This window comes from Lycium barbarum, chromosome 5, assembly GCF_019175385.1.
Source record: "Lycium barbarum isolate Lr01 chromosome 5, ASM1917538v2, whole genome shotgun sequence".
Taxonomy (NCBI): Eukaryota; Viridiplantae; Streptophyta; class Magnoliopsida; order Solanales; family Solanaceae; genus Lycium; species Lycium barbarum.
In genome coordinates this window covers 43,550,833-43,578,421 of record NC_083341.1, presented here as the reverse complement: position 1 = coordinate 43,578,421, position 27,589 = coordinate 43,550,833, and the positions used below count along the sequence as shown (strand labels likewise).

General features: G+C 38.1%; 1 long non-coding RNA gene and 1 pseudogene across 1 annotated transcript; one reads left to right on the top strand and one right to left on the bottom strand.

Annotated features, from left to right (window-relative positions):
* The first annotated feature begins 2,199 nt into the window (after positions 1-2,199).
* On the top strand, positions 2,200-3,395 carry LOC132639386 (DELLA protein GAI1-like; annotated as a pseudogene).
* Positions 3,396-6,114: 2,719 nt separating this feature from the next.
* Positions 6,115-19,744, bottom strand: LOC132640824 (uncharacterized). The gene is made up of 2 exons (XR_009582408.1): positions 19,523-19,744; positions 6,115-6,467 (listed from the first exon to the last, which is right to left on the bottom strand). It is a non-coding gene; the product is annotated as an uncharacterized LOC132640824 (long non-coding RNA).
* Between the last annotated feature and the right edge of the window lie 7,845 nt (positions 19,745-27,589).

Sequence of the window (27,589 nt, the reverse complement as noted above, 5' to 3'; positions counted from 1 at the left end):
TTTGTAATAGGATATGATTTATGAGTTTACTTTGTTTTGAAACACTATTTTGAAATACGATTTGCATTTTTTTGCTCACGACTCCGCTCGTGCCTTATTATGACTTCGTTCACCGGTTCCCGGGCCGGTTTTGATTCGTGCGATGTATGATAAATTCGGCCGTATGCTGTGTTACGGTTCCCGAGGCTTCGCCATAGGGCCCGGTTCCGTTTGGAGTTATGCTGTGATATGGCTCGGGACGCGATACGCTCACCGATGATTATGATTATGTTCGGAGATGTACGGAGATTTGAAACCTTCTGGTGTTATGCTGTGTGTGGCGCCAGCGTCGGAGTGGCGACCACGTTCTTAAGCGTTTGCATGGTTTTATTTGCATAAAACATATGTATATGATTTTGATACAGATTTTGACATACCAGTTTGTACCCCACTTTGACATTTGACTTGCTTTCGGTTTTGATCCATAATTCTGTACTCCGTGCTTTACATACTCAGTACATATTTCGTACTGACCCCCTCTCTCCGGGGGCTGCGTTTTATGCCCGCAGGTGCAGACATCGGTGATCCTCCGCAGTAGGCTTCACTTCTTGCTTTTCGGAGTACTCTTACTGGGTCCGGAGTCCACTCTTGGTACAGACTCCTCTACTCTGTATATCCTTTGTATATTTGACAGTTTGGGTACGGCGGGGCCCTGTCTCGCCATATGTTATGTTTTGAATTCGTAGAGGCCTGTAGTCATATTTGTGGGGCGAGGGTCCTATGTGTATGTTGTCTGATTTTGCTTTCGGGTCTTAAAGCGGTCTGTTTGATACGATGGCCCCAAATGGCCCTTCTGTATATATTTGTATTTTGACCGGCGATGCCTATTCCGCCGCTTTGTTTGAGTTTGATTTGATATGACCGCTTAAGACATATTTTCGATATAAATTATGTGTGATATAACTTCTTGAAAATTCTGAAATAAGTTTGGATTCGGAAATGAATATGCGATTTGGTCTGGGTACCCAGGTAGGGTGCCAGTCGCGGCCCACGGGGCTGGGTCGTGACATGATCCTTACAATATGACTTCCTTATTTTTCCCTGATTCTCTTATATTTCAGAAAATATGAGCCTATGTTTATAAGAGCTTCTCGTGATATAAAGATAAGAGATATGTTACGAAAATGATAATGATGATGATGAATCTAAGCCTATAGATACCAAAGCTTATGTTATGATAGTTCTTGTGAAGCTAACGATTCCTTAATGCTATTCATTGTTGCTAAACTCACTTTATAATGCTAGTTCCTTCAAGGTGAGACATGATGATCACGATTACTCCATAATGGAATCGGGGGTCCTCGACCTTACGTCACCCCGATAGAATTATAGTATTTAATCGATTTCTAATGCATGTTGTATGATAAGTATATAATGGTAAGATAACACCGTGCCTAGTTGGTCGGGCATGACACCGCTAAGGCGGGCTGCTTATGATTACACCGTGCTTAGATGGCCGAACATGACACCGCTAATGCCAGCTGCTTATGACTACACCGTGCCTAGAAGGCCGGACATGACACCACTAGTGGGCGGAGTGCGATAGTTACCCAGACGCGGGTTAATGATGATGGTATATTTGATATGTATAACATGTGTTTTCCATTAAATGTTAAGCAGGCATAGTATTCGCCCAAAGAGGCAAATTGACGTACAGGCTATATGTTCGCCTCATGTTTCGCTATTTCTTTATTATGCTAGTATTATTCATGCCTTACATACTCAGTACATTTTTCGTATTGACGTCCTTATCTTTTAGACGTTATGTTCATGCCCACAGGTAGACAGTGAGGTGGCCCAGATTCCTAGGAGCTACTCGGCAGATTTACAGGAACACTCCACTATTCCGGAGGTGCCATTTTTGAGATATCATTTTGTGTATATATTTGGGCACGACGGGGTCCTGTCCCGTCCTTATGTCTCAGTACTCTAGTAGAGGCTCGTAGATACGGATGCGTGGGTAGTTGATGTCTTATGGATATATCGGCATATATTTTGTATATCATTTTTGTAGCCATGAGGGCTTACGTATATATATTTATATATATGTAAATATTGTCTTCGAGATTGTGTATGTTCAGGTTGGGTATGATGATTAGCATGAGTGGTGCTCGGTAGTCAGCTTCGGGTACCCGTCATGGCCCTCTAGTCGGGTCATGACATTCTTCTTTCACCGACCTATAACAAATGCACTTTTATGAGACTTGCCCTTACCTTAAATTTTCTCATTTCACTGCTCATCAAGCCATTCTTGAAGTTTTTGCAAACAAAACCAAAGTCCATGTTAGTGATTTCAGTATGAAACAAGGTATGCAATGGACTGCTTTGTTACAAGCTTTAGCATTAAGGCCAGGTGGTCCATCGTCTTTCAGATTAACTGGAATTGGTTCTCCATCACACGTTAATACCGACCATTTGCAACAAGTCGGATGGAAATTAGCTCAATTGGCTGATTCAATCAATGTTGAATTCGAATTTAGAAGGTTCTTTAGCTGATCTTGATGCATCCATGTTCAATATCCATGAAGACGAAACTGCTGCAGTGAATTCCATATTCGAATTGCATCAGTTGCTAGCCAGGACTGGAGGGATAGATAAGGTATTATCAGTTGTCAAGGACTTAAAACCTGAGATATTCACAATTGTTGAGCAAGAAGCTAATCACAACGGACCCGTTTTCATGGACCGGTTCACCGAGTTGTTGCATTATTACTCGACCTTATTCGACTCGTTAAAAGGTTGTGGCGGCTCAGTTGGCGAATTAGGGCCGGTTAGTGACCAAGATAAGTTGATGTCTGAGGTGTATTTAGGTCGACAAATCGGTAACCTTGTGTCGCGTGAGGGTGTAGACCGGGTTGAGAGGCACGAGACATTGGCTCAATGGAGAACCCGATTTAACTCAGCCGGGTTGGAACCGGTTCATTTAGGTTCAAATGAATTTAAACAAGCTAGTATGTTGTTGGCTCTTTTTGCTGGTGGTGGTGGATACAGAGTGGAAGAAAACAATGGTTGTTTGATGTTGGGTTGGCATACAAGGCCAATAATTGCTACATCTTCTTGGAAACTCGCTAGTTAACTCAACTCGGCTTCATAACTCGATTTTGGCCTTACTTTTGTTCCCTTTTTTTTATTTTACTATTTATTTTAATCTTCTAGGGCTTCAGATATGTTTTTTTTCTTTAAATATATATATATTCTAGTTTTTGGTGGATGGAATCTTGTAATTTTTATCATGAATCTGAACTGTTCAATGTGTATTTATATATGATTAAAAAAAATATGAACAGCTGTTGGATTCGTTTTGTGGACCTAAAAATATAGAGGTCTGTATAATTCGTCTTCACTCACTTGACAAAATTCGTTGGACACTTGGTATGTGCTATTAATTGTTCTATGTATACATGTGCACTTGAATCAAATTTTAAACATGCGATTTGAAACCATAGTTTGAAATCATGAAATGAAACAGCGTTTGGACATGCATTTCATTTCATGGTTTCAAACCATTGTCTGAAATCCCAAATCATCCAAAAAGGCATGATTTGGGATTTCAAATCATGGTTTCAAAATTTTTTAATATAAAACTTGAATCATAAGTTTATATTTTGTAAAAAAATTCATAAGTTGATAGATATTTTTAACAGTTACTCCCACCAACCATTTACCAACTTTATTTATGTCTACCATATGGGATGATTATATTAAAGAGTAGTTACATTACTATTCATGTTAAATTTTCTTTTTTATTAAATTAAAGTTTGATCAATTGATGTTGTATTTTTTAGAAAGGTCTTCTAGTAGCATATTAATTTTGTTATGAACTATGACTTTCTCATTTGGTAAGATTGTATAAGAATTGAGAATATTTTGATAGTTTTCACAACTTGTGGGATTTTTATGTCTACTTAAGACTCTATATTACAAATTATAAGGATATTTTTCTTTTTTTACAAAACATACCAATAAAATTACAAAGTATATCAGATTTGGACTTAATGGAATACCCACGATTTTTTGTTTTTTTATAGGAAGAGAATTTAACTTTTAAAGAGTAAATTTTATAACTATACAATCTTAAAAAGAACATAACAATTTTTTAGCATAATTATCCAAATTACCTTCAAATAGCATAAATCATCTGAAAAGATCCCTTTTCGTCTCAATCAACCCCTAAATCTATGCAGGAAAACTAAACCCTAATCAATCCCATTTTCCACTTCTATAAAGTAGGAATTTTTAATTCATGCTAATTTGAAGGGCTTATTTAATTTGTTTTATTATGTTTCTTTCTTTTAAAGTCAAATTTGGATAATACACATTATTTCAACATGGTATAGATTTATAATAATATTTTTGGCTTGTGATTTTCTTAATGTTTGAAAATTTGAATTTTTAATATTAGTATCTGTCAAATATATATTACTGTAATTAAGTTTACACTAATATTCACAAATACATCATATATATGCTGATATTTTTTGAACATAGCAAATTTATGATATACTTCTGGTATAAATATTTTTAATATCAACATACAAGAATTTGAGTTCAATAATAAAGGTAACTAATATTACGTATATTATATTAAATTTTATAATTCAATAATTTGTTGTATACTTACTGAATATAGAACAATGATAGTATATATGAGTGTATTACTATTATATGTAGCATATTAATGACATACATAAATATGTATAAATGTTGAAAATTGATGTGTATGAAATGCGTATGGAATCATGTTTGTATCAATTAGAGAATTTATTATACATATATATTTTTTCATAGTCTATACATACTTTGATCAGATTTTATACAATTTATATGACTTTATAATAATCAAAATATGCATACAACTTTTATACATATTTCATACATAATAATTATAACAAATTTATACAGCTATACATACTGCATACAAAAATTTATACATATTTTGTTTTCTAGTGTATGAACTTTGTATGGAATCTGGTTTGTATCAGTTACATACTTATTATACATAATTTTTCATAATTTATCCATACTTTGATCAGATTTTATACAATTTATATGTACTTTATCATAATCAAAATATACATACAACTTTTATACATATATAATACATAAAAATTATAACGAATTTATACAGTTATACATATTGCATACAAAATTTATACATAGTTATTTCTGGTGTATGAACTTTGTATGGAATCTGATTTGTATCAATTACAAAAATTATAATAAACTTTGTATGGAATCTGATTCATATCGAGAAATTGATTGTGTATGAAGTTTGAATGAGAGAATTACCGATTATAATGGACTTTTCGAGCTAAAGTTGGAGAAAATTAGAGAATAATATCTCTTTATTTTGAATGTGGAGTGAAAAGTGGATAAAATAAGGGAGCAAAAGTTGGAGAAAATCAGGAACAATATCTCTTAATTTTGATTGGGGAGAGAAAAGTTAATAAAATAAGGAAAGCAGTTTCATTACATTATTTATTGTGTTTTATTTGCTTCTTTTTAATTTACCTAATTCGTCTAGATTTTGTAAGAAATCTATTGATATATTTCGTACACTGAAAAGTATCATCATATTTTGTAAATATACCCTCTTACTATGTACATATACGTTTTTTGCCCATCATATTATTATGTATTAGTTAATGGGCAACCTCATGAATTTTTCAGTTCATCCAGGTGTGTGAATCAAGGTGACCCATTGTCCCCTAATTTGTTTATCATAGCAGCAGAAGTACTTTCAAGATCTCTAAATGCATTGCATCAGAACCTGTACTTTTATGGATATGGATGCCCAGGGGAAGTCCAAAGTTAAATCATCTAGCTTATGCTGATGATATGATCATATTCAGTTCAGCTGATGTATGGTCTTTGCAGTTCGTGATGGATGTGCTGAACAAGTATGAAAAAACATCAGGCCACAAGATTAATTAAGAGAAAAGTGCAATCTACCTTCACAAAAATGTGACTATGGATATTGTGGTGACAATTGAGGTGATAACTAGTATAGGGAGAAAGCAATTTCCTTTTACATACTTAGGTTGTTCAATTTTTCTCTCGACGAGGCAGAAAGCATACAATAAAGAGATGATTATTTAGGTTAGTAACAAACTACAAGCTTGGAAAGGCAAACTATTATCATATGAAAGAATGGTTCTATTGATAAAACATGTGTTACAAAGTATTCCCATACATCAATTGCCTGCAGTGAATCCTCCCAAAAATGTGATTGATCATTTACACAAGTTGTTTACTCAGTTCTTTTGGAGCAGTTGTGTAGGTGGTAAGAACAAGCAATGGTATTCTTGGAAGAACTTGTGTCTACCTGTAAAGGAAGCGGGGCTTGGCTTGAGATCCTTACATGATGTGTCTACAACATTTTTCTGTAAGCTTTGGTGGAACAACAGAACAAAACCATCCTTATGGAACTGCTACATGAAAAATAAATACTGTAAGAAAGAAAATGCAATGATTATTCCATGGAAAGCAGAAGATTCTCAAATATGGAAAAAGATATTAGAGGAAAAAGACAAAATAGAGCATCAAATTTGGTGGCAACTAAATATGGGATCCTCTCTTTTTTTGCTTGATAACTGGACTGGCACATGGGCTCTTTATCATGCTACATTTTCAGAGTTTTACTGTGATGAAGATATACAGAAAGTTAAGAAAATAAGATGAGGAGAAAAATGGGATGAACCTTTGCTAAACAGGCTGATACAAACAATTATGGTTCAGTTCATCATCCAAGAGAAACAACCTCCAAAAAACAATCAGGAAGGGGATAAATCATGATGGATATTAAGCACAAGAAGAAACTTTACAGTAAAATCAGCATGAGAGTGTATAAGGCAAAAGGAACAAGAAAATACCTTTAATACACACACATGGATCAAAGGCCTCCCCTTCAAAATGTCTTTCTTCACATGGAGGATGTGGAAATTTAAAATCCCTATTGATGATGTTATTAGAAGATGAGGTATTGTTTTACCATCAATTTGTTGGTGTTGCAATGACCTTATACAACAAACAGCAGAACACCTATTTTTGCGCTCTTATTCAGCTAACAGGACTTGATCCTATTTCTCTTCTTTTGTAGGAGTAAACATAGAAGGACTACACCTAAGAGAAGTAATTCTCACATACTGGAACTTACTACTTAAAAAGAGTATGCGGGCATATTTCCATGTTGTCCCATGCATGATACTTTGGGAACTTTGGAAAAGCATAATTCAGAAAAAGCACAAAGGAAATCTAACCTCAGTTAACAAGATCATATACCAAGTATCCAATAACATACAGATGTTTCTCAAAATCAGAAGGCCAACAATGCAGACATATACCCTCACAAATGACCTGATATCCTAAGATTCATGTAAAGCTATACTTCTAAGGTTACAATCATTAAAGAGTTGTGGGAATTTCCTCCTATGGGATTTTACTAAGGTAACATTGATGAAGCTTAAAGAGGGCAGTTCATATGTCTCATGTTTGAGAGATGGAAGAGTTGGCCTAATGTATGAAAAAGCTAAAGAAATACACAGTACTACAAATATAGAAGCTGAAGCTGCAGCAATCCTGGAGTCCTGCAGAGACAGAAGGAGGTATACTCATGTGATGACGCAAACTAATTCATTAATGCTACTGAAGGAGATACAAGGGAGTTGGAAACCACCATAGCAAATTCTGAGATGGATTGAAAAGATTAGAAATATAATGGAAAGAGGCAAAATGTAGCTCTCACATATCTTAAAGGAAGGAAATACATTGGCAGACTATCTGGAAAATACAATATTGTAAAAAGAGATATTGAATATCACAGTTTTCAGCAGCTGAAAGTTGAAGGAAAGAAGTTGATCAATAGTGACAAGCTAGAATGTCCATATATCAGATTGAAAACAGCCACGACATGAAGACAAATACAGAGGATATATGCAGGACAGTGGTGATATTACTGCTTTTCATGTCCAAGGCACAGAATATAAACATGTTGCAGATGGAAGGAGAAAGCAGAAAATTCATATATAATAGTTTTAGTAATATTAAAAACTACACTAGAATTGAGTAGCAATCCTAGTATGGTGCAAAGTTTCATATACTAGCTGGCTCTTATTTTATGCATTACGTAAAGACTATTGTTTTACTTTCTAATAATATAACTCAGTAGAATGCTGTATATTGAGAAATCAATAAAAAATATATTCCATTGTCAACACAAGCAAAAATTTCTCTATAAAATATATACAACCTTCCAAAAACCCTACAGAATTAGGGATTTTGTCTTCTCTTCACACAAATCCTAGCCGTCATAGTTTCGATCACATCCTTTGGCCACCGCTAACTACCATTGTTCCTCCAATCTGTTTGAGCTTCACCAGAAAATTAAATCTTTATTTGTTGTTTTCTTCATTTGGATTTCACTTATTCGCCAGAGTTCTTTCCCATGACTTCTATAACTTTTTTGCTCCTTACACACTTATACATTATATCATATATGTATGTCAATGTATACACTTGACAGACATAATATACATTGACATATACTCAAAACATACGCAAACATATAGTAATATACACAATTATATGTTCGTGGTATGTCTTTGTATGTACCATAATACATAGCACACGTATCCGACATACAACAAACATACACAAAAAATACATCAAAATACACCATACATTCCCCGAGATATAATATACATACATCTATTTTCACTTTCAAACCACCGCAACGACCACCAAAAACCACCATGAGCACTACCCATTCCAACATATGCTAAAACCATTACCATTCCAAAAAAAAAAAAAGAACAAAGAAGAAGAGAGTTCTGCCGGAGCTAGATTTGTCTAGATCTGTTACACCAAAGCTATTTCTCCATGGGAGAAATTCTACCGCAATTCAGATATGTCTGAAGTAGTGACACCAATTTGGTGTGAGAAATGAGTAGGGAGGAGTTAGAAGGATAAAATCAGTGGTGGCAAGAGTTACTGCCGGAGTCACAACAGCGGGTGGAATAGAAGGATGGGTGTGGGCCAACAGCTGAATTAGGATTAGGTGGTAAAGGGATCAAAATGTGAGTCTAAAATTAAGGGGCCCCGATTTCTCTAAGTTGTTATTTTCTTAAAAGTGTTGTTATATTGGAAAATTTGGATAAAGTGTGTTTAAAACATGTAACTAAGGGTCCTTTTAGTTATATAGTGTAAAATTCTCAAATAAATAAGAGGTGGTTTTCACAAATAGGATATTTCGGTGCCACCTTTTAAATATTGACCCCGTTAAAAAAGTCTTTTGAAAATAGCCTCCACGTCAGATATTGGAAGCATGCTCCTGGCATTGCAGGATGCTTATGGTGATTTGTCAGGATTTCTAAGAAAAAACATGGTGACCGCTAGGATTTCTTATTTGATATTAGCTAAGACTTACCTTAATATCATTTAATGGCAATTTATTGGGGTTTTCTATCTAATAATGATGGATTGCCACAATGTCTTTAGTATTTGTGACTGAATTCTTGACAATCTGTTAGGATTAGTGGCCAAATCCTTGTGATGATCATAACATAATATGTTAGAAATTCACCAACACATATTTTCTTCAAAATTGATCCAATCAACTCCTAATGACTTATAATAACAATCTCAATAATTTTCAATAGTTAGATTCAACCTAAACCCTTAAAAATTAATAGAATACTTTTTCTTCTTCAAAAAGTTTCTTTTTTTAATCTCAACAAATTCAACAATGGTTTTTTAGATTTTCTCCAATCAAATTATTACGGATATAAAATATAAGCTCAATGAAACATTATTCACTCAATTTCAACCACAAACAGATAATGAATCTTCAATTTTCAATAGCACATATTTTTTTTATTTGTAGTCGTGTGCTCATAATTTATTGGAATAATATGAAGGAAAGGGATGAAAGTGAAGAAGAAGAAGAAGATGGATAAAAAAAAGAGAAGTGTTCCGACGAAAGCCTAAAATACTAAAATTTTGTTAACAGGGATTAAATTTAAATAGGTGTTCTTCTAGGGTAAAAACATTGATAGATTAGAGGACTCCATGTCAACTGACAGGTGTTAGCTTTGCATGACCTAGGTGTCTGTCCCCAAGTATACTTACTTCTCACCTATGGACAGAACACATTACCTAACCTGTTCTACAAACGTGTTTGCAAAATAAAACAAACAGGAAGGCAAAGGACACAGTATTTTTACGTGGAAACCACCCGACTCACAAGGGTGATAAAACCCACGACCTATAAACCTGTAGTATTTACCTCAAACTCCACTAAAACTGTGAGCCAACTACAAATTAAGTTGCAAACTCTGAAACCTAATTCCCAACCTCAGCTTTGCTACCTAAACTCTGACTAGCAAGCTATCTTCAAGTAGTAAACTCCTACTTGAAGTTACAATGTATTGTATCTACTTTTGTGCTTCTTAATAAGCTGATAAAGATATAACTCGGTACAAAAAACCTAATATAAGATTCCAGACTTAAGAACTGGAAAACATTATGCAGTAGAACAACCCCTTCAATCTGTCTTCTTGCACTAGGGACGGAACCTTGGATTCTTGAATATTCTGGATATGTCTTTTCCTCACTCAATATTCTAAACTCTCTCTTTGTGGGCACACAAACTTTTTCTTGGTAAGACTTGGGTATTTATAACAATTGTAGCTTCAGAGGTCAGTGACAAAACCTTCTCCTTGTTGGACCATAACACGCAATAAGGTTTTGTGTTGTACTTGGATTCTTGCCTTGTTGAGTTGGCTTCTTTTCCTTGTAGAAGGCTTACTAATCTCGAAAAATATGGCAAGGAATCTTTCATACTTCACTGCCAAGTCTTTACCATAATTCTTCTACAAATCCTTGTTGCTGCAGGATTTGTTTGGAACATGTTCACGAACCTGTTTCATCCACCTGGTTCGTCCATCTCTGATATTTGAGTCTGTATAAGATGGAAGATGTTCATATACTTGTTCCACCAATCTCTTTCATTCATCATCTGCCTTTGAATTGTTTCTGAGATATTGGTTGGAGCATGTTGTCAGACTTGTTTCATGTATCTGTATAGCTCTATCTGCAACTGGTCAACTCTTCTCTGATCAATTTAAGATCCTTTTCATAAAATGTCTTCACTGCCGGTAATTCATCCACTGCACCTGATGACCTGTGATCATTCCTCCTCTGCATCTGATGACTTCTTGATATATCTGCATACTTGTTCTATTTCTTCATTGAACTGCTTAGAATATGTCTGTATACTTGTTCTATTTCTTCATTGAACTGCTTCTTTTACTGAGTCATCTTTTCTCCTTATCTTCTATCCCTTTGCTGCCTTGTTCAGCTGTTCTATTCATAGATTCATTCATGATATACACTAAACAACTATGTGGTCAGGTTACCTCATTCTCTCTCCTTTTAGGTTGTGCTTGTCTGCTTGTCTATATCTGATGGAATATGTTTGTAAACTTGATTCATGTGCATTTCTTTCTTTCTGATTCAGACATTACTCTTCGTTTGGAACTTCTGCTACAGTCAACCAGATGTTTAGCTTTGTTTAATCATTCTTGTGTATTCTTACATGTATCTAGACCCGGTTTGTCTTCTTAGTATCAATCATTGTTTGCCTTTTGTTTATCATGAACCTTTGTCAATCATCAAAACTCACATACGCATTAGTCTCGTTAATGACAAAAATTTCCCCCTTTTTGATGATGACAAACTCTCTGTCTTTCTGTGCTCATTGTACTATGTATCAACCTGTGTCTTCAACTAGTTCCAAACATTCACAGCTTCGACTTGAACTTAAATTTAATCATTTTAGCATATAAGTTAGCACAGTTCAATCTCCCCCCTTTTGGCATCATTAAAAAGTTATTCCCCAGATTACGAAGAGTAATATTTAAGCAATATTCAACTCATGGACACTAGGGCTATCGCATATACACAGATAAGAACATTTACTTGTTTAAGTCAAGAAAACATTCATGTCATACAATTTAGGCCCAAATTAGTAAGATATGCAATAGTTTTTTTCATTGATGTCAAAAAGTACAATTCTAGTCCCTTGGTTACAACCATATACAACAGATTATTGGAATTGGACTTTCTAAGATTTGTACAAGGATAAGTTTAGGGAGGAGACCAATCACTCTGAAGTGAATATGATCAACGTGGAGGTTATGACCTAATCCTATGGAGTTCTAGATGGGGGGGGGGGGGGGGGGGGGGGGGTGGTTGCAGTTGGGAGGATATCTCTTCGTCATCTGTTTTTCCTTCCCTTGGGTAGATCTTCATCTACATCCACCCTTTTCCCTTGAGAAGACACACCATCTTTTTCACCGGTTTTCCCATGAGGATAAGGGTGTCAATGGTACGGTTCGGACGGTTATTTTATAAATTTATACCGTACCAATTTTTTGATTATTTCATTTTGTAGAACCAAAAATAGACTTTTCGAAACCCTCCCATCTGTTGTTTTTTTTTTTTGGGTATCGGTAAGGTTCGTTTAAGTTTCGATTTAAAAAAAAAACATTATGCTATAGTCACTAGTAAAAGTAAAGACACAATATGATACATACTTCTATATGACTTTGACAAAAACCCTCTAGACATCTTTACTGATTAAAAGGTGATGAATCAAGACAACATGAAAGACGACAAGAATAGAGACTGATCCCACTATTTCACGGTAGTGTAAAATAATGTTAAGTAAAAACAAAAAATATATTTTAGATCGCACAAGGGGGGGGGGGGGGGGGGGAATAAATCAAGATGAGATTGAAGAATTGAGACTGCTAAGATTGAGTATCCAATAAGAGAATTTAAAATCATACAAGAGGAAAGATATAATACTCTGTAGCTTTCTATCCAAGAATGTTGGCCTTGTAGCTTATTAGTTACTACTCGAGATGCTAGCACTAACTTAATTTCAATAGTAGAAATATAATAGCTTCACAGTTGGAACTTTAGGTGTTAATAATGTTGCCGGCTTGTAGTAATTTTCATCATCCCAAACTCAAGGCGAAAATTTTAATATTTTAATTGTAAAATATATTTTACATATATAAACTTATTCGGTTCGGTTCGGTATTTTTTCGATTTATTTTTATACAATTAAAACCTACCTAATTATTCGGTACGGTTATGAATTGATATAAAAACCGTCGATTTTATTAAAAAAAAACCTAAAAATCAGTTTGGTTCTTTACGATTCGATCGGTTAAATCGGTTTTTTGAAAACCATTGACACCTATACATGAGGACCAAGATCAGAAATGCAGTTCTTTTCTTGATGGCGAGGGGTTCTTACTCTAATTCAACCTTCCATACTTCTCCATAGCTCCCGTTTCGTAATAGCTCATATGAATCCTTTTAGATGAGCTTAGGGTATCAACCAACTTATTTTCTTGAAAAGTTGTTTTACCACTGATTTTCTTCATTCTATTCCCTATTTTGTGACTTTCATATTCCCCTTGTTTATGAGCTCCACCCAATTTTCTTTCCCTCTTCATCTTTCCAGTCAATAAAATCATTTGGTCATCAGAAAAAGGTGTTTTTTTCAAGGCTATCATCATGAATCACTTTGTCTCCTCTCAATGCACTCTTTAAGGCGGCTAGACATGACTAGGGTAAAACAGATTATCTAACATGTTCCATGATCTGAGTATATAATTGACTATAGGGAGAAAAAAACGTACATGAAGCATATTTGCAATCTTTGATTTGAGGTCTGCTTCTATGACAGTCATCATGTTTAGACTTTACAAGATCGTGAACCTACCTTGTATAGGATGTACAAATTAATGTAAAAGATTGAGTAAAATATTTTAATTACTCTATATACCACATAGTTTGTGACAACCTTCCTAGCCAATTTTGAGGGATACATGTGCAGCTTTAATCATTCCTAGTGCTAGCACAATCTTTCTTTTAATTGCCTTCTTCTATGGATAAATTTCTTTTTGCAGTATCTTCTTCCTTCTATTTTGAGAGTGGGAAGAATTATCAATGTTTTCTCTCTTCATATCATGAGCAAGCACTATTCGTATATCATTATACCTTGCTCTTCTGCTCCTCTTTCCTGCAAAATCGTCTAGGGTTGGTTTTGGGCACCCATGCAAGATTGGGTCCCTTTCCTTCTATCATGGGATGGATCAATTCCCTCTTTGTCCATTCGGGCAGTGTCCACATGAACCTAGTTCCAGTACTTGTACCTTTCTTCTTAACTGAGTTAATGTTCTTCGCTGCAATCTTTAGGTTGTTCATATTATAGCTCATGTTCACTGGATATTCAATTTTGCAGTGCCCCATTGTTACGTCCCGTACTTTCGAAGAAGCACTTATCAAGTTTGAACATAAGTATGTTGAACTATGGCTAAGTAAAACAACTTTGGACTATAAGAGGAGAAGCATTATTAAGTATAATTTATGAGTGAAGGATGTATATAAGGAATTCCGGAAGGCCCCTATAAGGAAATGAGTGGAAGAAGTGAGTTAGTATGACTTTGGCAGAAGATGAGCGCTACTTTGAATGACAATAATGAGCCAATTTGGGGAGAGAATATCTTCTAGCATATGAAGAGTTTTGAAGTAAAGTAAGAGCCTAAAATGAAGTTCATGAAGTCTAGTTTCCAATGCAACAAACTGCTCGTCGATATGACATCGGAGTAGAGAGTTATGGACATTACAAGTTAGGTCGGAAGAGCTGAGGCGTGCAGCTAAAGTGCGTGAACGCGCAGCTACAGTGCGCGAACATTCTAGGTCGGTGCCAACTGACTCTAGAACAATATAAAAGGGGCTTTAACCCCTTATTTTCATCCAAACACCCCTAAATATATCTCAAACTCTCTAGAACATTCCCCCAACTTCCGTCCATAAAATTTTAGCACAAATCAAGTGAAATCTTGGGATTTAGGTTCAGACAGCGTATAGTTGCGATTATAATATCGTATTGTGGGGAATCTTGGCTTGAAATCAAGGTGAATATTGAAGATATTACGGCTCTAGTGGGAATAAGGTAAGAATCCTTGCTTATTGATTTTGATTTAGGTTTATTTACGGAGATAGAACTAGTAAATGGTCATATAAGAAATTAGTTGGTTGAGAAATCGAATAAACATCGTGTGGGATGTTTTATGGAGTATTTTGGTATTGATGATGATGTTGTTGATGTTAGTATTGTTGTTATTGTTGTTGGTTGTTGGTATTGTGATTTCGGGCTAGGGATATAAACAGGGGAGATGCTGCCTGAATTTCAGCAGATTCTAAAGAGGTTTAATTTGAAGGCTTAAGATAAGCATACGACGATAAGCCTAACAATAGTATGAATTTTCTTGAATATAGATATACGAGCTTGGGAGGACAAGCGTTAGGTAGTTAAGGAGACCAAAAAGGTATGTTAAGGTTGTCCCTTTCTTTCTGAAGGCGTGATTCTTTCTTACAAACCTATATGTGTTTTTCCATAACATTCTTATTCCCAAAAGCTAGAAGTTCATGATTGTTAGAGTTTTTTATGATGCTAAAGATAAGTATGTTCCATGACGATAATGATGATGATGATGATTCCATTTTTGGAGATTCCAAAGCTTATGGTTTTGATGCTATTATGAGATTATTGAGTTTATTTCATGATTTTCTTGATTTTATTCATTGTTGTTGATCTCACCTTATGATAATTGTTCCTCCAAGGTGAGATATAGCAATGATGATTGTTCCATAATATAATTCGGAGGTCACCGACCTTACGTCACTCCAATAAAGTAGTAACTTTTAATTGGGCTTGCATGCATGTTTTATATATATGTAAGTATTTCTCACACCATGCCTATTGGTCGAGCAGCACCACTACGGTGGGCGGCTATGGATAATGATAATAACACCGTGCCTATATGACCAGGAAGCACCACTACGGTGGGCGGCTATGGATAACGATGATAACACTGTGCCTATATGGTCGGGCAGCACCACTAGTGGGCGGCGTGCGATGGTTACCCCGGACGCGGGCTAATGATGATATTATGTTTGATATGTGTGAAAAGTATTTTCTTTAAAAAGCTAAGCATGCATGATATCCGCCTTACGAGGCAATCAGATGTACAGGTTATCCCGTTATTTCATGTTATGTTCCATATCTCTTATTATGTTGTTACTCATGCCTTACATACTCAGTACACTGTTCGTACTGACGTCTCTTTCTATGGACGTTGCGTTCATGCCCGCAGGTTCAGGTAGCCAGACCGGCGGTCCAGTCCAGTAGGCCCTCCACTCAGCTGCAGTCGGTGCGCTCCGCTTGGTTCGGAGCTGCAGTCCTTTTGGTATGCTATTTTGACATGTGTATATATAAGGGTACGACGGGGCCTTGTCCTGTCTTTTCTACAGTTCGTGTTCCATAGAGGTCTGTAGATAGTTGTATGTAGTTAGGATGTTATGTAGCCTTGTGGGCTCTTATTTTTGTTGTACAACATATGTAGCGGCCTAGTCGGCTTGCACTGTTATCCGCAATACGTATGTATATATATATATATATATATATGCTAGTTACGAGTTCTTGTTGCATACAGGAGATAGTATAGTTCAGTTATAGTTTGTATATGGGCCACCATATTGCTCAGTGATAGATGTAAGTATGAGTTAGGGGGTGCTTGGTCAGTAGTGGTTGGGCACTCGTCATGACTCATCGGCATGGGTCGTGGCACCCATCTTTCCACACAAAGTGCACAATATCTCTTCTGACACTTTATGTCCAGCCGTCATGTCAAATCCCAATCCTGTGGTTCTTGTTATAACCCAAACTAAAGGGTCGCAATGGGCACCCGGGCCTTACTTGCCAAGAACCACCATGACATATATCTATAACCCTGCTAACATACATAAGTGGGCCAGGAGGGCCACCATGAGACATCTGAATAAGCATATAGAAAACTTCACAAGGAATGACCCCAACATGATATGCATTAAATATACTGGCCTACAAAGCTGACATGAACATCCGTACAAAACATCTACATACATGGCATCTATCTACAAGCCTCTAAGGGGTACATAATCATCACTAGGTAGGGACAGGGTCCCGCCATACCCGTAAATATGCATACATATCCATACTGACTCAACAAGGCAACTCTGAAAAAGTGGAGTGCAACGACACTGCCTACTGAGCTGGTATCCTACTGGGAGGGCTATCAGCCTGTATATCAAGACCTACGAGCATGAAACACAGCATTCCCAGTCAAAGGGACGTCAGTACGAATAAAGTACCGAGTATGTAAGGCATGAAAATAACGTAAAGAGACATAAGAGTAACATGAGACAAGAAGGAGTCAACCTGTATGTCTGAATGCCTCTGAGGGCCATGATATGCATAAGTATCGTACATGTGTATATATAACGCCTGGTCATACATATATAAACGTATATAACTCTATCAAGCCTCTGTGGGCATCTCATATAATCATATCGGCCTCTGTAGGCATAGTCATCATCATATAGCCAGCTGATCAAGTGGTAGTGTGTATATAACGCCATAACCTTTTCCATAACCCATATAGATATCATATAGTATACGCGTATATAACGCATGTGCGTTCATGGTATATACATATATATTTATCTATAATGCATAAATATGATAAGAGTGCATTCTGAATCAATCGGAGTGATGTAAGGTCGTTGCACCTCCGATTAACATTATGGAGCTAACATCATTAACATAACTTCCTTCTGAGGATCAATAAGCCATAAGACAGTGCAGTATCATCATATAGAGGGGGGAAAACATAAGCTTCTAGTATTTTTACGAGTAGAGCCATTATGAATAACGTTCGTTTACGTTTCGTTTCATTCTGGTCATGCCAAAAGAAGGTAGAATAGCCTTAACATACTGAATAATCTCCTTCTAATTCCACAACCAAGCTTAACATAATCCTCTTACGTCTACAACAAGTGAAATGATATCGTCGTCAACATATAAGGTCATGACTATCACATTTCACTAATCTTATAACCTACGGAAAAATGGACAGCTTTTTCTCTGTTTATACTACATCTTAAAGATCACTAAGGATCATCAGATAGCCCAACAACAACAACAACAACAACAACAATAATGGCAACAACAACAACGATTCAATAGAAGCTTCACCAATTACCTTAACAACCATATTGAGCGGCAAGCTCATTTTATAAATAACGAAACATAATTTGAATCCAATTCTGGCTCTATAAATCAGTCTACAACCTTCATAACAGTATACTTATGTTTACCATATCCTTTTCAGCCCAAAACATCATAAAGATAATCTCTAAAACAATCCATACATTTTAACTCTTCAACCTTTACCTTCGAGTGCTAGTTTTACATGTTTTCCTTCTTCATTTCCTTCAATTAATACATGAATAATATATAAAAAAAAACAATAGAAACAACATATCCAGGTTATATTCCATAATTTCTAGCAATTAGAAACCATATTTACACCTTCAGAATAGTCCAACAAAACAATAGCCATATTTTAGGCTATTTCAATGCAATCTTGCAGTGTTTTGGCTAAAACGATTTCACGCACATGGAATTTAAGATTAATCACAACCAATAACATATTAAACATACCTTAAGTAGAAGCTATGGCTCAGAATCCACCAGTGGTTCAGGTCACAACAACCCTTAATAGCATAATAACATCATAGACTTGTTCTTTGGGGTTTCCAACACTTTGATGAAAGATTGGATTGTTTTCCCTTTGATTTGGCTTAGGAACCTTGGAGATATGTTAGGAAAGGGTTTGGGGGATTTCCTAGATGAAGTTTGATGGAAAAATGAGGCTGCTTCGTCTTTTATAGCAAAGAAGGTCGCCCACCGCCTAAGTGGGTCCCAAAAGGGGTTGCCTCTACAGTCTCGCGAAAATGCGAATATCTCTCTACTCCGATGTTGCATTGATGAACGGTTTTAATGCGTTGAAAACTATACTCGTAGAACTTAAATTTGGTGGGTGGAACACTCTATAAATCCAAGTATATTGATAGAAAATCTTAGTGACAATAGACCCAAATTTCAGCAAAATTTATTAACGTAACTTACGCTACTTTTTGCCGGCTTTTATTTTACAACTTGCTTGACTTCAAAACTTAACATGTGAATATTAGTGCCTATTGGTGCTCATTCTATCAAACATATGCTAGATGGAAGTAATAAGAAGCAGGATCAGAAAGATGCAAGTACGAAACAGGCAAAATCAACAAACAAGCAATGGAAAGAAAAGATAATCCATTTTCCACATCATATACAACGAGACCAACACGGGGAGAAGCAATCTCAACAAATAATCACTAACATGGTGGCAAAGAGACAACAACAGCTAAGAACAAAATAACACCGTTGGTACAGGAGTAACTACACATTTTTTAAATAGTTCATATGCGGAATAACAAAGAACTTAGGAAGATTGATTATACCAGATGGAAAACAACTCACATCACAAGCTATGGCCATCGACTCTTCAGCTGCATCTTCAAGAATAATGACTGGAGAACTCAATTCCATGCTCAATCTTCAACTGCAAGCTCCAAATTTGACGATTCTAAGCAGCTAGAAGATTGAAGACCGATTATGACCTCCAGATTGCAATTTTCACTTTCCTTTTTAGGGCTTTTGATTTTAGGACATTTCTTTCTCTTTCTAGAAAATAGGGTCGTACTTTCCTATTTATTTTGTACAGACCTTTTCTTTTCATTTTAAATTAAATAAAAGACAAACCTAGTGGCCAGGTTTTTTTTTTTTTAAAATGTGAATCTTATATGATTCAGTACCTTAAAACACGACCTTCTTAGCATATTAAGCACTCCTAGTTTAACTCCGAAAGTATGGGCTATAACACCTTTGATTCGTTTAACCCCGAAACTTTATGGTATATGCTTAACATTTGTTAAAAGTATTTCTTAACCTTATAGGAGTTACATGGTGTCACGACCCAGCCCCGTGGGCCGCGACTGGTGCCCTTCCGGGACACCCCAAACGAACTCACACCCAGATCATCGTAATCAGACTCGACCAAACTCAACGTACGTTATTCGAACTCAACATCGCAATCAAACAACTACCGAACACTTATCCTAAGCAGTCGCCCGTACAGATCAGACAAATCACAAATCAGAAAGGAGGCGGAATATACATCGCCAAATTTCACACACACACATCAGAGGGGTGGCGGAATGTACATCGCCCCCAAATGCATACACACACATACAAACTCAGAGGCCGACTTGGCCATAGTAGCGTACGGGCCGCTTAAGATTGCAAAACAGACTCACATGCAAACACACCGGACCCACGACCCACAAATCTGACTACAGGCCTCTAGACAAAACAGAACATAAGAACATAGGACGGGACAGGGCCCCGCCGTACCCACTCATCCAAATATACAGGATACAGACACAACAAAAGATATGTACCAATGGCTAGGCTCCGAATCAAAGGGGAGCTCTCCAACACAGCAGAATGAGTAGCCTAGACTGGAGGACCACCCAAACGAGCTTCTGTACCTGCGGGCATGAAACACAGCCCCCGAAGAAACGGGGGTCAGTACGGGAGAAGTACTGAGTATGTAAAGCAGAAGGTACAGAAATCACAAACACAGCTGGAGTCAGAAAGAACAAACACACCAACATCGTAAACAAAGAAAACCTGCGCGGGAGGCGAACGTACAAATGCAAATCAAATCATGTATAGGGTTTAGGAACGTGGTCACCCCCCGACGCTGGTGCCACAACACATCATAACTCCAGAAGTTTTCAAATCTCCGTACAGTCTCCAAACACATCATATCACACACACATCATATCATCAGAACATATCAAATGCCATATCACATCATAACTCCATAAGCGGTAACCGGCCCTATGGCGAGGCCTCGGAAACCGTAACACATCATAACTCCCGAATATATTTTAGCGCGCACGATCACAAAGTCGGCCCGGGTACCGACGAACGAAATCATAGCAGACAGCACGAACAGAGTAGTGCAGAAACCATATGCATATCAAAATAATTTACCGGACTCAACATATAGTTTACATATAGGTATATACCGACGCCAGAAGGCTCGGAGTAGGAATCAGATTAAGCAAAATTTGCGGGAAAAAGGTACGAAGTTCCAAACTGCCAAATCTTCTAGAGAAAAACTGTTTATAGGTCATTTTCCGAAAATCTCACATTATTCAAAGTACAAAACGTTCACTAATGGCATAGGAAGTTTCAAACGCAGCATTGGGTCATAAACAAACGATCGCTGATCATAGCGGACGCAAACGAACCAAACAAACCGAATAAGGGAAGCCTCGGGGCTTGCGGGCCCACCTAGAGTCAAATTGAGGCGGCGGACACAAATCACAGACTTTAGGCTCCCTAGAGCCATCTACGAAGGTTTCGGAGAGTTTCGGACACAACAACAAAAGTTATGACGATTCGAACATTCTTTGGACCAAATGCAACAAAAGGGTTCAATTGCGCTGGATGAATAGTACCCAAACTTGAACCTAAATTTCCAAGAGCAGAGTTACCCCTGAGATTTCGATCTTAACCTAGTATGACTAGGACATGCCAAAAGAAGGATAGGTAGGCTTTACATACCTGGTTGGCGCCTTACGCTCGTCAAATCGCGATTCCCGTTTCGTCCGAAAACTGCAAATGGTCACTTTTACCAGTTACTATTCATGGGAGTTAGCATTTTCATCTTTGGGGCTATACTTGGCTACCGAAATTTCGGCAGCATTTCCCCTATAAATCTAACATCCCCGAGACTTGGCTCGGCTCAAAATACAACAACAACAACAACCCAAACATCATTACACAATACAAACCACAATCAAACCACACTAGCTTCAAAATTTCACCTTAATACATAAGTTGGTAATCCTATATTCAAACTTCACAATTCTAACTCATGTCCACATTATTGTATTCATTCATTCAAGATTATTCCACCACATAACATACAAGTTCCAAACCATATACAAAGTTTCTCAAAATCCATTACTTTCCCTATTTCATTTCAAACACCAAAAGTTACGACGAATATTCTAACTTGCGTCGTTTCATTCCAAATTCATCAACATCAACTATAAATCATATTTAAAGTCCTTAGTATCATAAATATACTATGATATATACAAATATACCAAAGGTATACGCTTTCCGATAACGTCCGAAATTATTTTCTAGCACCAACTCAATTCTTTAATCGATCCTTTACGACATAAAGATCACAACAACACATTATTCAAACTAAACAAGATAAAATTCTTATGGCTTGCACCACATGGAACTCACGGCCAAACACACCCTTTTATATACACACACACCATGCACAAACACAACCTCATCCCACAATCTTCACACTAATCCAATCACTAACACATATATATCCATTTCATAACATTAAAACATAAAAATCTTACCTTTTTCTTGAATTTCCGACTTGTCGCAAATGTCGCTCTTTCTCCAAACTACTTGTATCACGTCGGAGAGCGTCTTGAGTACTCCACAACTATGTAAAACTTGAGATTTTTGGATCAACAATCAAGCTTGGAAATTTTTCTTTCTTTTTCTCTCTAGTGGCCGAAACCCCTCTTTCTTTATGTTCTTGATTTTTTTGATCTATTTTCTTGATAATTACCAAGTGTGCTTGATATATATCCACTCATAGGTCATGTGCATAGCACATGACCTTAATGAAATGGGCTTGGGCTTGCCCCCCCCTTGGCCGGCCTCTTCAAGGACTTGGACTTCAATTCCTTGTTGTCCAAACTTGGCCCAATTCGTGAAATGTCCCGTTTGGTAATTCCCGGAACTAATTTCTAAAATTCCAAATTTACCCTCGGCCTTCCCCGAGGTCTTGACATCAATGATTCCATAATCAACATGAGCATAGCAACTTGAATCAAATTATTTCCTCAACACACACAAGTCTTATTTATTTCTTGATTTCCCGTTATACGAAAATACGGGACATAACATTCTCCCGCCCTTAAGAACATTCGTCCTCGAATGTTGAATCGAACTCATGGGTGTCGTACTACTCCGGGAGGGTTCTCTTGATAGTTGTCCTTTATTGATTTCTCCGACATGTCTTCTTTACCAATACTAGGGTAGATTTTTCACATCACTGACTCAAATACCTTCATAATACATTTTCTCATACTCTACGTAATCACCGAACTCTGCACTATATTCTTGTAAGGGACAGACACTTTCCAGACATCATCGTCAATATCATCTTCTTTTCACACTCCTGAGTTTCCTTACCACATCGTCGTAATCTCACTTTACTTCATATCAGACACTTCATGCCAAACAGATTCAGAACTAAAACCGGACGGATTCATAATCGGAGGTAGACATACTCAACTATGGCGGACGGATTCGTAGTCGAAGTCAGAGGTACGGAAGTATATCAGAGAGACTGAGATGTGTCAAACAAATCTGGGCTCGGAGTTAGACGTACAAAGGCGTATCGGACGAATTTGTAAGCAGAATCAACACACGAAGATACACCAGACAGATTCACAATTGAAGTCAAACGTATGGACTCATATCGAACGGATCCGAAATCAGAATCAAATATACAGGATTGTTTCATACAAAGTTGTGACCAGTCAAACCGAAGTGTATCAAACACACACGCGGTCAAAATCAAACGCACCGAAGCATATCAGACGGATTTATATCCAGATTCAGACCCACAGAGGTGCGCCAGACAGGAACGGATTCAGAATCAAACGCACAAAAGGTTCATCGGACGGGAACATAGTCGAACTCAGAAATATAGAGGCGTACTAGGCAGAGCCTTATCAGACTCGGAAATGCAAAAGCGCCACAGATAGGATGTCAATTTAGGATCAAATCATTCCTATTAAGGCTTCAATAATTCATGATAATTCCCTTTATTTGCAAACTCACTCACCAAGTCGTCACACAATTTACCCTGCGTCTTACGTACCAACTCCTTCAAGGATTCCAATTACTCACACTGCTTATCTTTTATTTATCACAACATCAGTTTCCGGGGCTCGGCTCTTAACCCACATGGCACTGAATGAAAATCATACACACACATACACATACACGTACACATACACACACTTATTCGGACCTTACTGGAGAAAATCTCTGGATGTTATTCAAATTCGTTCAATTTCCCAAGAAGTGTTGTACCCTTTCCTTTTTGCCCATTTAGTCCGCCTCGTTCCGCGCGACTCTCGAAAGGGCACCAATTACTCCACACACATTCTATTACCTTTTGGTTACCTCAAATTCCCATCTACATTAATCATACTTACACTTATGAAAAACTTTGCATTACTTCCCAGGGGGTCACCCATCCCAGAATTGCTCTGGCTTGAGCACGCTTAACCCCGAAACTTTCGCGCATTTTGATGCGTTAGGGCTGATATAATTCCATCAATTGCCCTGCACGACCTTTGTCACGCAATTTTAGGCCAAACGGGGTCTTAGCAAATCTTTCGGAAATTTTTCGTAGCGGGTCCCACTCTCGGCTAAGCCGTACCATTACCTTGTCGCCTTTCTGAATTTCCAACATTCACTTTCATACACATATACATATGATCACAACTAACCCACGAATTTAAGCCTCCAAATAGTCGATGTGATCCGATAGAAATGCCACCGTAAGGTGTTCTCTGGCCACCGACAGAAGAAAACTAAAGCCCGATAAGTATCGCGGGGCCTTTTGTACTTAGTCTACATATTTACTTCTATATTTCTGGAAAAATTTGGGCAGAGTTTCCTCTGTATTTCTTACTATCCGAAACCTGTACACCAGAAATACCAACCACGCCTCACAGGGCCAACACATATGTACACACATACACATCATATCACGTCGTAACGCAGCCACACAGGGCTGATGACTTCAAATAGGAATTATAACATCGTCGACACTTACCACACGTGCCCAACTCAAACGGCATCGGAGGCGTTTTCCTGTTTACCTTCATCCAGGATTTCCAAAATCACTCGGACGGTGGGGATATTTAGTCGCCCTTGCCTTGGGTCACCCGGTCTCTAATTCCTTTAAATTTCCATCGTCTTCATAGGACAACGTTTTGCGAATATCATACACATATAGAAAATTCTAAAAACTCATACACTTATAAATAATCAATATCGGGTCTGACCTGGGGAGCTGCCGTGAGAGGTATGTCCACTATCATCCACGCCTGTCTGCTCCCTGCCTATCCGGTCTCCATTATCACCCGCATCTGAATCGGAGGGATACGGACGATCAGACGAATCCCGGCTCACTGACGACCCAGGCCAAGAACCGGAGAAATCCATAGCACTCTCCGAGGTGGCTGGGCTATCAGGGTTCTCCCTAACGATAAGAGCTGGCGCATATTTGAAAATCTCCTCCTGAGTCATCCCAGAAGAATGCTCCGATGGGCCTGCCTCATCACTATCCTCCTCCGCGGAGGTAAGAAGCTCCGGAGGGGTCATCGCCAGATCCTCCGAGATATCTGTGTCGTAGCCATCCTCCGCCCCAGGAATCGGGGACTCTGGAGGAGTCGTAGAGGGGTCCTCCGACGGATCCGTATCGTAGCTATCCCCCGGGGAATCCTCCGAAGGATCCGTCTCGATCGAGTAACTGGGGCCCTGCCTACTCGGCCCCGGTGACAGCCTGGGGGCCTTCTTGGCACCCCCATCCTCATCGTCGGACGCCGTCCTCTTCATTTTTCATCAACCTACAATCACCTGCACGGAGAGGGTCAGAAATAATTTCCCAAAATACTGACGCTAACACTCTTTTCGGAACCTTGCTGTGAACACAGCAATTCGTTGGGAGGAACCATCCTAACAGTATAGCTTTATCGCACGATCTAAGATCCCAAGAAAGGGTAACACAACATCCTAGATGTCCTGTAGCTTCCTGTTTATAGATGTGGTGCACAACACATCGATAAACAAGACTCTACTAGACACGGCCTGTAGACATTCCGAGGACAAACTGCTCTGATACCACTTTTGTCACGACCCAGCCCCGTGGGCCGCGACTGGTGCCCTTCCGGGACACCCCAAACGAACTCACACCCAGATCATCGTAATCAGACTCGACCAAACTCAACGTACGTTATTCGAACTCAACATCGCAATCAAACAACTACCGAACACTTATCCTAAGCAGTCGCCCGTACAGATCAGACAAATCACAAATCAGAAAGGAGGCGGAATATACATCGCCAAATTTCACACACACACATCAGAGGGGTGGCGGAATGTACATCGCCCCCAAATGCATACACACACATACAAACTCAGAGGCCGACTTGGCCATAGTAGCGTACGGGCCGCTTAAGATTGCAAAACAGACTCACATGCAAACACACCGGACCCACGACCCACAAATCTGACTACAGGCCTCTAGACAAAACAGAACATAAGAACATAGGACGGGACAGGGCCCCGCCGTACCCACTCATCCAAATATACAGGATACAGACACAACAAAAGATATGTACCAATGGCTAGGCTCCGAATCAAAGGGGAGCTCTCCAACACAGCAGAATGAGTAGCCTAGACTGGAGGACCACCCAAACGAGCTTCTGTACCTGCGGGCATGAAACACAGCCCCCGAAGAAACGGGGGTCAGTACGGGAGAAGTACTGAGTATGTAAAGCAGAAGGTACAGAAATCACAAACACAGCTGGAGTCAGAAAGAACAAACACACCAACATCGTAAACAAAGAAAACCTGCGCGGGAGGCGAACGTACAAATGCAAATCAAATCATGTATAGGGTTTAGGAACGTGGTCACCCCCCGACGCTGGTGCCACAACACATCATAACTCCAGAAGTTTTCAAATCTCCGTACAGTCTCCAAACACATCATATCACACACACATCATATCATCAGAACATATCAAATGCCATATCACATCATAACTCCATAAGCGGTAACCGGCCCTATGGCGAGGCCTCGGAAACCGTAACACATCATAACTCCCGAATATATTTTAGCGCGCACGATCACAAAGTCGGCCCGGGTACCGACGAACGAAATCATAGCAGACAGCACGAACAGAGTAGTGCAGAAACCATATGCATATCAAAATAATTTACCGGACTCAACATATAGTTTACATATAGGTATATACCGACGCCAGAAGGCTCGGAGTAGGAATCAGATTAAGCAAAATTTGCGGGAAAAAGGTACGAAGTTCCAAACTGCCAAATCTTCTAGAGAAAAACTGTTTATAGGTCATTTTCCGAAAATCTCACATTATTCAAAGTACAAAACGTTCACTAATGGCATAGGAAGTTTCAAACGCAGCATTGGGTCATAAACAAACGATCGCTGATCATAGCGGACGCAAACGAACCAAACAAACCGAATAAGGGAAGCCTCGGGGCTTGCGGGCCCACCTAGAGTCAAATTGAGGCGGCGGACACAAATCACAGACTTTAGGCTCCCTAGAGCCATCTACGAAGGTTTCGGAGAGTTTCGGACACAACAACAAAAGTTAT